We start from the raw sequence: 8,256 nt of genomic DNA, 5'->3' as shown, positions 1-8,256 counted from the left end.
TGGCATTTAAGTGTGTACATTACATAAATAATATATTGCATGAAAGACATTCCATTTGATTCGATACATTTGTAATGATAAACGTGAATTGTCGTTTATGTAGATATTATTGCTTATTTGATGTCAATATTTGTGTTCGTGTATAAATAACAGAATTTGGAATCGGTTAACGTAGTAATGACTGAAAATTGAATTTCACAACAGTTTAGTCGTGCTTCGATATTACTTTGACAAGAGAACAAATTATTAAGAAATATAAAAATCTAGGCATTTACCGGTCTTATTTATTTATTTATTTTATTTTATTAGGTATTTTTACAGCTATTACAAAAACCTGTTGTGAACATATTTTTGCTTGTTAAAGTAGTATTTTAGAATACGTTTGAAAAATAATTGTTATTTTTAAATTTTTCTAAAATTTCGCGTGATGTAACTGGTATAATTGTAATGTTGTTTCAGATGAGGACTTTACCGTTTACTTACCGTTTCGTAAGAACGGGTATATTAATGTTACACGACTTTTCAATACACGTAACGTTAAATTTAAGCTTGTTTAACATCACGTTTATGTTATAATCAATGTTGAAACGTTATGTTTATGTACCAAACATAAAATGTTACATTATTGTGTGTTTTTTTCAGTATCAATAAAATCAATATTAACCCACGTTTGATTCTGTATGTAGTATATGTTTTTCCGTGCGGGGGGAGTTGCCTTTTTTATTTTTGGAACGATATTCAACATCGCCATATTTGCAAATCATCAAATTGTATCGGAAAAGGGAATCGTTCTCAAAGGATAAATATCATTTTACGTGGCACATTTTAGATGCCGTATTTTCAAATTACCATCTCTCGGCAGTCAAAGCTTGGCTTAACGAATTTTTGTATCACCCTCTATATAATCGGTAACAGCGAACCACAAACATCGTCAACCAGGAAATTCGCCCCCATTCCGGTTGAAATATTCCTCCATTTAGGTGGGCGGGGTGCGTTTGGAATATGCCAATTTTGTTTCGGGACTTTATACGGTGATTAATTAAAACGCTTTCGGAATTTCGTCTGCCAATTATTTCAGCGGACACATTACAAGGAATTTAAGACATAGTCCGAATTATTTTATTATACCTTCCTCTTTTACATTATTTGAACGTATTAATAACAAGACCCAACCCTCAAAAACGGTTTACATGTTATAGATGTATCTCTACAAAAAGGAGAACCGTTTAAGGAATTATTTTTAAAAGACGGGGCATTACAAAGTTTAATCGATTTGTTGGTACATAGTCCACAGATCGATGACACACACGCGCTTTTACCAGAAATCTAGAGCGTCGACTGAAGAAGCAACTTAGCATTTTCCGTTTAAAGCAATATATTATACTTAATGTGCAACACCAACATTATTACACAAGACGAAATCGGATGACATATCCAGCGCAACATTCTGGAGTAGATTAACTTTATTCCTGTCTTTAAGATATGAAGAACAAATAATCAAGACCTATAAAAGTATCACAGGATGAGGTAACATCAGTTAGCCGAATATAGTCAGCTATCGCTGTTACCCTCGCTCTTTATTACTAAGTTCCGCATTTATTAAACACGTAATAAATACGCTAGAAACATCGATTTCGTTTCTTCTGTCTAACTCCAACTGGTGTAGAAATTTCCTGCTTCAACAATCAACAAAATCCTACAGATTTTCGAGTCTTTTACTCTTTAAACAAAAAAGAATCGTGTCGTAAAAAAGTCGTAAACGTTAGAGAATTTTTCGCTCACTTAAAAGATTTCAGAATTTCTTGCCAATGAGTGTTAAGCAAACATTAGTCCAGAGCTTACACCTTCCACTCCTTGACTATGCAGATGTATGTTTTCCAGATGCTAATTCTGAATTGCTTGATAAGTTGGAACGATTGCAGAATGTTTGCATACGACGTATATTTAACCTTCGCAAATTTGACCTCATAACCGAATATCGCCCGCAACTATACTGGCTCAGAATCACGCATAGAAGAAACATTCACATTCTATCACTTCTTAACAACATTTTAAATAATCCCTTTTCACCTGTATATCTTAACATAGCTAAAATAGCTCTTTCAACCTCTATCACAGCACGGACTATCTCTTCGTTAAGTAGTAGTAGTAGCGAGAGAACCCTTTCAATACCCATTCACCGCCCTATTTTTTCGCATTCTCTTCCACAAAACTGCTCGATTGTAGAATAATCTACCCACTAATGTCAGAGATTTATTTATTCATATTTAAATCACGATTTTGAGTATCCTTTCTCCTCCTTCTTTCCTTCCCACTTTTACCCGCTCCTCTCATCATAGTATTATCATTCTCGTTCCGCACCTAATGGTGCATAGGGCACTGCATTGGTGCACCAATCGCAACGTCTATTAATCATTTTTGTTGCATGAAGGTAAAATGATCAGTCTTAGGCTTCAGGTGCCAGTCCAGGCACACGCGGCGACATTATTCTGAGTAGCATTTACGTCAAATCATCACGAAAATCACTACATGTCATCATGAAGACAATTACCCTCGAATTTAAATATTAAATATTTCACGTTTGTAACGTATCTAATTATGCGTCATTGGTAAAAAAAACCGTAAAATAAAATATTATATATTTTTGTCTTCATGAAATAGGGAAATATCACTTTTTTACATGTTTAAAGTAATAAAAGTCTATGAAATACTGTCCAGTAAAAAAAAAAAAATTCGTTTTTTTTTAATAGCATAAAAAATATATTTAAATTCCCGCAAAACGGTAATTCCACTGGCTACGCCCCTAATACGTCACGATTTATTTGTTCCTGACCATTCAAACTTGATAAGGACATTGTCATAAATCTTGACGTCACAATTATCAATTATCAAGGCAAAAAAAATAAAAAATTATATAATTATTCATATATTCACAATATTCAAATTGATTTTGAGAATACAATAAATTATTTTTTATCCATTTATTTATTTTTTTATCGGTGTTTGTAGTTTGTGATATTTCCATATTCTCTACTGTTTGTTATTGGGATACTTAGAGTTATATTACTCACCCGCTTATAGAGTTGTCCATACGGACAAAAACATTATATGATTTTAATCTCGAAGTTGGCTACAGTTTACAGTAATACAACGGGCCGGAGGTACTTATTTCGGGCTAGCCAACGCAAACCGAAACCGTCCGTTACGCGTTTGTTCTTAAACCAAAAATTTAGAACGCTTTTATTCTATACAATAGTGCAATAAGGCTTCTCTATAGGCGGGCGAATTATAACTCTGAGGGTGCTTACGTAGTATTTATTTGGTAACCTTAGAACCCACACTATTAGGTTTAATTTATTAAAACACTTTATATACATATAACGTTTACATACATATGCATAAGGGCGGGCATATTGCCTTAAGGCAATTTCTTCCTACCTACCCAAGCCGTTCATTTTGAGAAATCAGTGGTATATGAACATATTGTTGGTACATTATAATATTTTCATTTTAAAACAAAATATCGATAAGAATGTATATTTTAAGGAAATAAAAATTGATTAAATATCTACACTTTGCTATGAGGAGAGGAGCGGGTAAAAAGGGAAGAAAAGAGGTAAGAGAAAGGAAAATCTCAAATACGTATTTAATAGTGACATTTCATACATGATTTGAAAATAAATATAAATAAAGAAGGCGTTTCTGACATTAGAGTGTAGTTTTTTTCATAATCGAGGAGCTATTATTGAAAGAAAAGGCAAGAGGAGAAAGAGGAGGCAAAAAAATTAGGTAATTTTTGGGAGCACGCTATTTGGTAACTTTAGTACGGAGTCCGTATTAATGTTACTTTCTTATAAAGGGTAATTATTCTATTTTGAAATAGAGCAATCTCTTAATCTGTCTTCATTGGAGAGACGTAGAACTGAGATGGACCTTATATGTATTTTCAAAATACTTGATGCTTTAAGTGATGTCCCATCTCTGTTGCAATCAATTTCTTTTCATGTTCCCAACCGTGTCACCAGAAGTCAAAATCTGCTATTTATAAAATCTTCTAAGAGCAACTTTGGTTTTTATGCCCCAATGTCCAGAATGTGTAGATTAGTCAATTCATCACACGACTTGGAATTCTTTGGGATAGATCTTCCGGCTTTTCGTAGATCTCTTCGCGACTAAACAGTGTGGGAAGATATTGGATTAGCATGGTTTAGCTCGTAGTCTTAGGTCTTTCGTTTTTATGAATATATTGTATACAATCATTGTTTTGCCCTTGTTTGTCTTTGCTAAATAGTTTTATGTTCTTTTTGTTCAGTTTCTTGCATTTATGTTTCTTCATGTGACTGTTGTAATTGGCTTAGGCCGTATATATAATAAATAAATAAATAATTAAACTATCGTTTTTAAACGGTTGTTTTTGCGAAACGTTAAATGTTACAACCGTTTTATAAAAAAAGGACTCGAAAATCTCAGTTTTACTTCACTATAGTCATCGGAGTGCGCATAGTATTTGAGTAATAATTTTTCTTTCCCGAGACATGGTTTATCTCATCAAGAAAGCTAAGCTTACTCGGTGGACTCCTGATAAGAACTTGTGCCTAACTTTCCGCGTCCTACCGTTAAATAACAAATTTTACCGCAATTATCCTGCCTTAACCCTTACATATGGGACACACGTGTTTTGTGGTGATTTACGTCTTGCGAACTTAATAAAATGTATTCTTTTTTAAGATAGTAAACATATTGGATTTGAAAAACCTGCATGTAAAACTGATCTAACAGTATATGTGATTACGATACTCTTGTGACATAAGACTTATGATCAATATGAAATATTAAAAAATAAGCACCTTAATTCTGGTGGTATAATGCCACTTTGTCCTAGGTGTCATTTGTGTTTTAGTTCATTTAATTTTCAGTTATAACTAATAACGTTTATTTATTCATCAATCATTTCACTGATTTAAAAAAATACATGATTTAGTTGTAATATTTTCTGCACTGGAAAATCCCATTCCAGAGAATACATTTTACAATAATGCCTTTTGACAAAGAACAGTTTCTTTAAAAAAATAATAATATACAATTTGCGTTTAGCGCACAAATTATATTTGGCACAGTACATTGTGTTATTGCCAAAAAGAATTATATTGATACAGTTTTTGTTACAATTTATACTAACTAGATGACCATATTTTTTATATTTTAAAAGTCTTACTTCTTGCTGAAAATTGAAATATTTTGTTGAATTCCTTGTACTTTTTGTAAGAGTGTTATAGGTACATTTTTACACCAAGGATTTTATGTACGCGCGATCTTTATCCGTATGCTGTTTTCATTTTCCTACCGACTGTACGTTATGTAAAAGTAGAATTGACATATTACAACTGAGATGGAGAACGTTTTAGAGAATGGAATTTGGAAGTCGTGATATTTACAAGGGCTTACGACCTTATGTAAAAGTGTTTTATTTCTGGCTTAATATTGCTATTCGATACCTGTATTTAAAAACCGTTATAGCACCGTCTCTAGAGTAACGCAGTCTTTTAAAGGTTATAGAAATACATCAAAGACAAATTTTAAATAAAGTTTAATCCCTGTTATAATTATCTGTTAAACTTATTATTTATTTGTTTGTTGGCATCTTTACATATAATACATATTTTATGAGCTAAATTTTAATTAATAATTTTGCCTGTATTGATCGAAAAACGTCAGGCATTTATAATAGATAATCTGCGATATCATAATTTATAAACTCTCAAACGGTTTCTGATTATCGTAATCCGTAATAATCTTCAAGCGTTCCAATTTAGAAACTCATCTCTCCAACCGTTATCATTAAACAATCTATAATCGCATTATATTTCAATGGGGGGATTATTGGTCGGGAGGAACTGCCATCTTGCGCGCAAAGTCAACATTAATTATTCATAAAATGGCTGACACAGCGAGGAAGTACGCGGAAGGTGTCCTGTCAATTTGCCTTTCGCTCTCATCTAGATAAAATAATATTGCTTATAGATTATATTTCTTATATCAGCGTCTCGAGAGAGGAAAATACCGGAAGGAAATTACAACGAAGACGAGTTTTTGACGACTTAAAATTTCTTCGTCGAATACTTAATTTATTGTATCTTTTGATAAATTATTTCTCCGAATTGTTCAGCTTATTTCAGCACACCTTTGCAGCGTATTTTTTTACTGTTCTATGCCCCGTGGTCCGGAACGAAAAATACGCTTCTGCTTGTGAAATAAAACCAGAGACGTAGTTGCGTATTCTTAAACTGTGTACTGACACAGAACAGGGTTATTCTGCAATTGATCGCACATTTCTCTGTAAATAAAGAGCATACGGTATATCGATGTATGAGCACGAAGAAATATTGGATTTTTTTTACTAAGAAGCGTTTATAAATAAAAAAAATAATAATTCTTAAAACCGCATAGTTGCTTTCTTCTGCAGGGGAAAATAAGAAGGGGTAAGACACCATTTGGATTGTTAAATGTTTTTCATTTTTAATTTTTAAACGTTTCAAAATTATTCTTTTTTATACGTCATACTATTTTTATACCGACTATTGTAGCTTCGGATGTAACAGGGTTTACCATACAGTGGTACACAACCGCAGACTGACTCAATGACTTTCTGCTGTGCACTGGTTTAGGTTAAGTGAGGTGATTTAAAAGAAATTGTTAATTTTATAATCTTTTGTTGGAATTGAGTTATTTTGTTAAATTAGTAATACTATGACTACAGCATAATTTTATTGTATTCCTGTATAATTATAGTGTACCATTTGGAAAATGAATTTTTATTTACAGTTTAAATATTTAAAATAAAATTAATTACCAAGGTAAGCTTTACATACAATATGCAAAAACTGATTAAAATAACTTATAAAATTTATTTTTTTTATATAATTTAATCACCAACACATTACAGCCGTGGTTTGATTTCAATTCAAGCAAGCTGTATGAATTCAAATTGTTCGGCACTTGTATTTGGTTCGCTTCGGCGCAAGACACATTTTAAAAACCACAAAGTGGTCCAAATAGACAAGGGGTGTCTGTTTCATTATACAGTTTGGCAATACGCACTCTGGGTGGATGTTTTTGACTCCATGGTTACTTTTAGGTAAAAATCCTGAAAGGGAAATCGGGTGGATATATAATTCTGCCCTGAATCCGTCTCGTGGTCTTCTCGTCAGTGAATAGTATGTTAGCAAGTTCAGAATGAAATATTTATTCAGGGTTGATTTTTACATAACTTCCAAGATATTTCAGTCTGTGGACTTCATCTGAAGCTCATGATTTGAATGATTAATAATACTTTTATTGACACGGCTTATTTAGGCTTTAATTGATACATTAACTATCAACAATGTTACTCAATTTATAAAAAAAAAATTATATATATATAACTAACTTAAGTTATTTGATATTACGTGTGTATTAACTATTATTTTTAGTTATTAAAATTTATTTGAATTACCATATTATGGATGTATGATTCTTAAAACGTATTTAGACCACATTGTACCGAAAATAATTTTTGTCCTTAAAAGTGTTTATAATGGCTAGATGCATCTTTTGAGTGTAAAAAAAACACTGATTTATACTCCGAACACTTAAAACTATAGAGGGCTTAACCCTACATTGTCCAATGTCGACGATCTGCTACATACTGATAATCGTTTTTTTTTTAAGATTTGAAGTTATAATTGTTTTTGCAACTTTCATTATTATAAAAAAAAATGTTCATAAGAATCGTAATTTCTTGTTTTCCATATATTCTTGTATTTTTCTACCTTTTTATGTTCGATGTAGCATATTGTCCGTAGTAGCATATTAAAACTAAAAAAAATAACTTTTTTTGCATTATTTTTCCAGTATTGGCATCAAAAAACATACGTAAAAATATTTTTATGGTTAGAATTTATTTACTTAGGTTTTTTATTTTTATTTTGACATAAACGGCATAAATTCCCCGTAACATAATAAATATATTGAACATAAATATGAAAGAAAAAAAATATGTACGTTTATAAATACATAACAAAAAATTATAAAATTGCATAACTATAACAATAGAAACATGTAGGTAAATACACATAAGCAACCAAAAATATTAACTAAATATACAATATGAAATATGAAAAAACAAAAAAAAATTAAACATAAAGAAAAGTTTGAGAATTATATTGCGAGAGAAAAAAAGAAATCACACTCGTTTTATAACCATCAAGTCCAGAACCA

This window comes from Micrasema longulum, unplaced genomic scaffold (assembly GCF_059751315.1).
Source record: "Micrasema longulum isolate JH-2025_06_02 unplaced genomic scaffold, ASM5975131v1 h1tg000922l, whole genome shotgun sequence".
Classification (NCBI taxonomy): Eukaryota; Metazoa; Arthropoda; class Insecta; order Trichoptera; family Brachycentridae; genus Micrasema; species Micrasema longulum.
The sequence above is the reverse complement of the archived record's forward strand: the minus strand, read 5'-3'. Positions refer to the sequence as shown.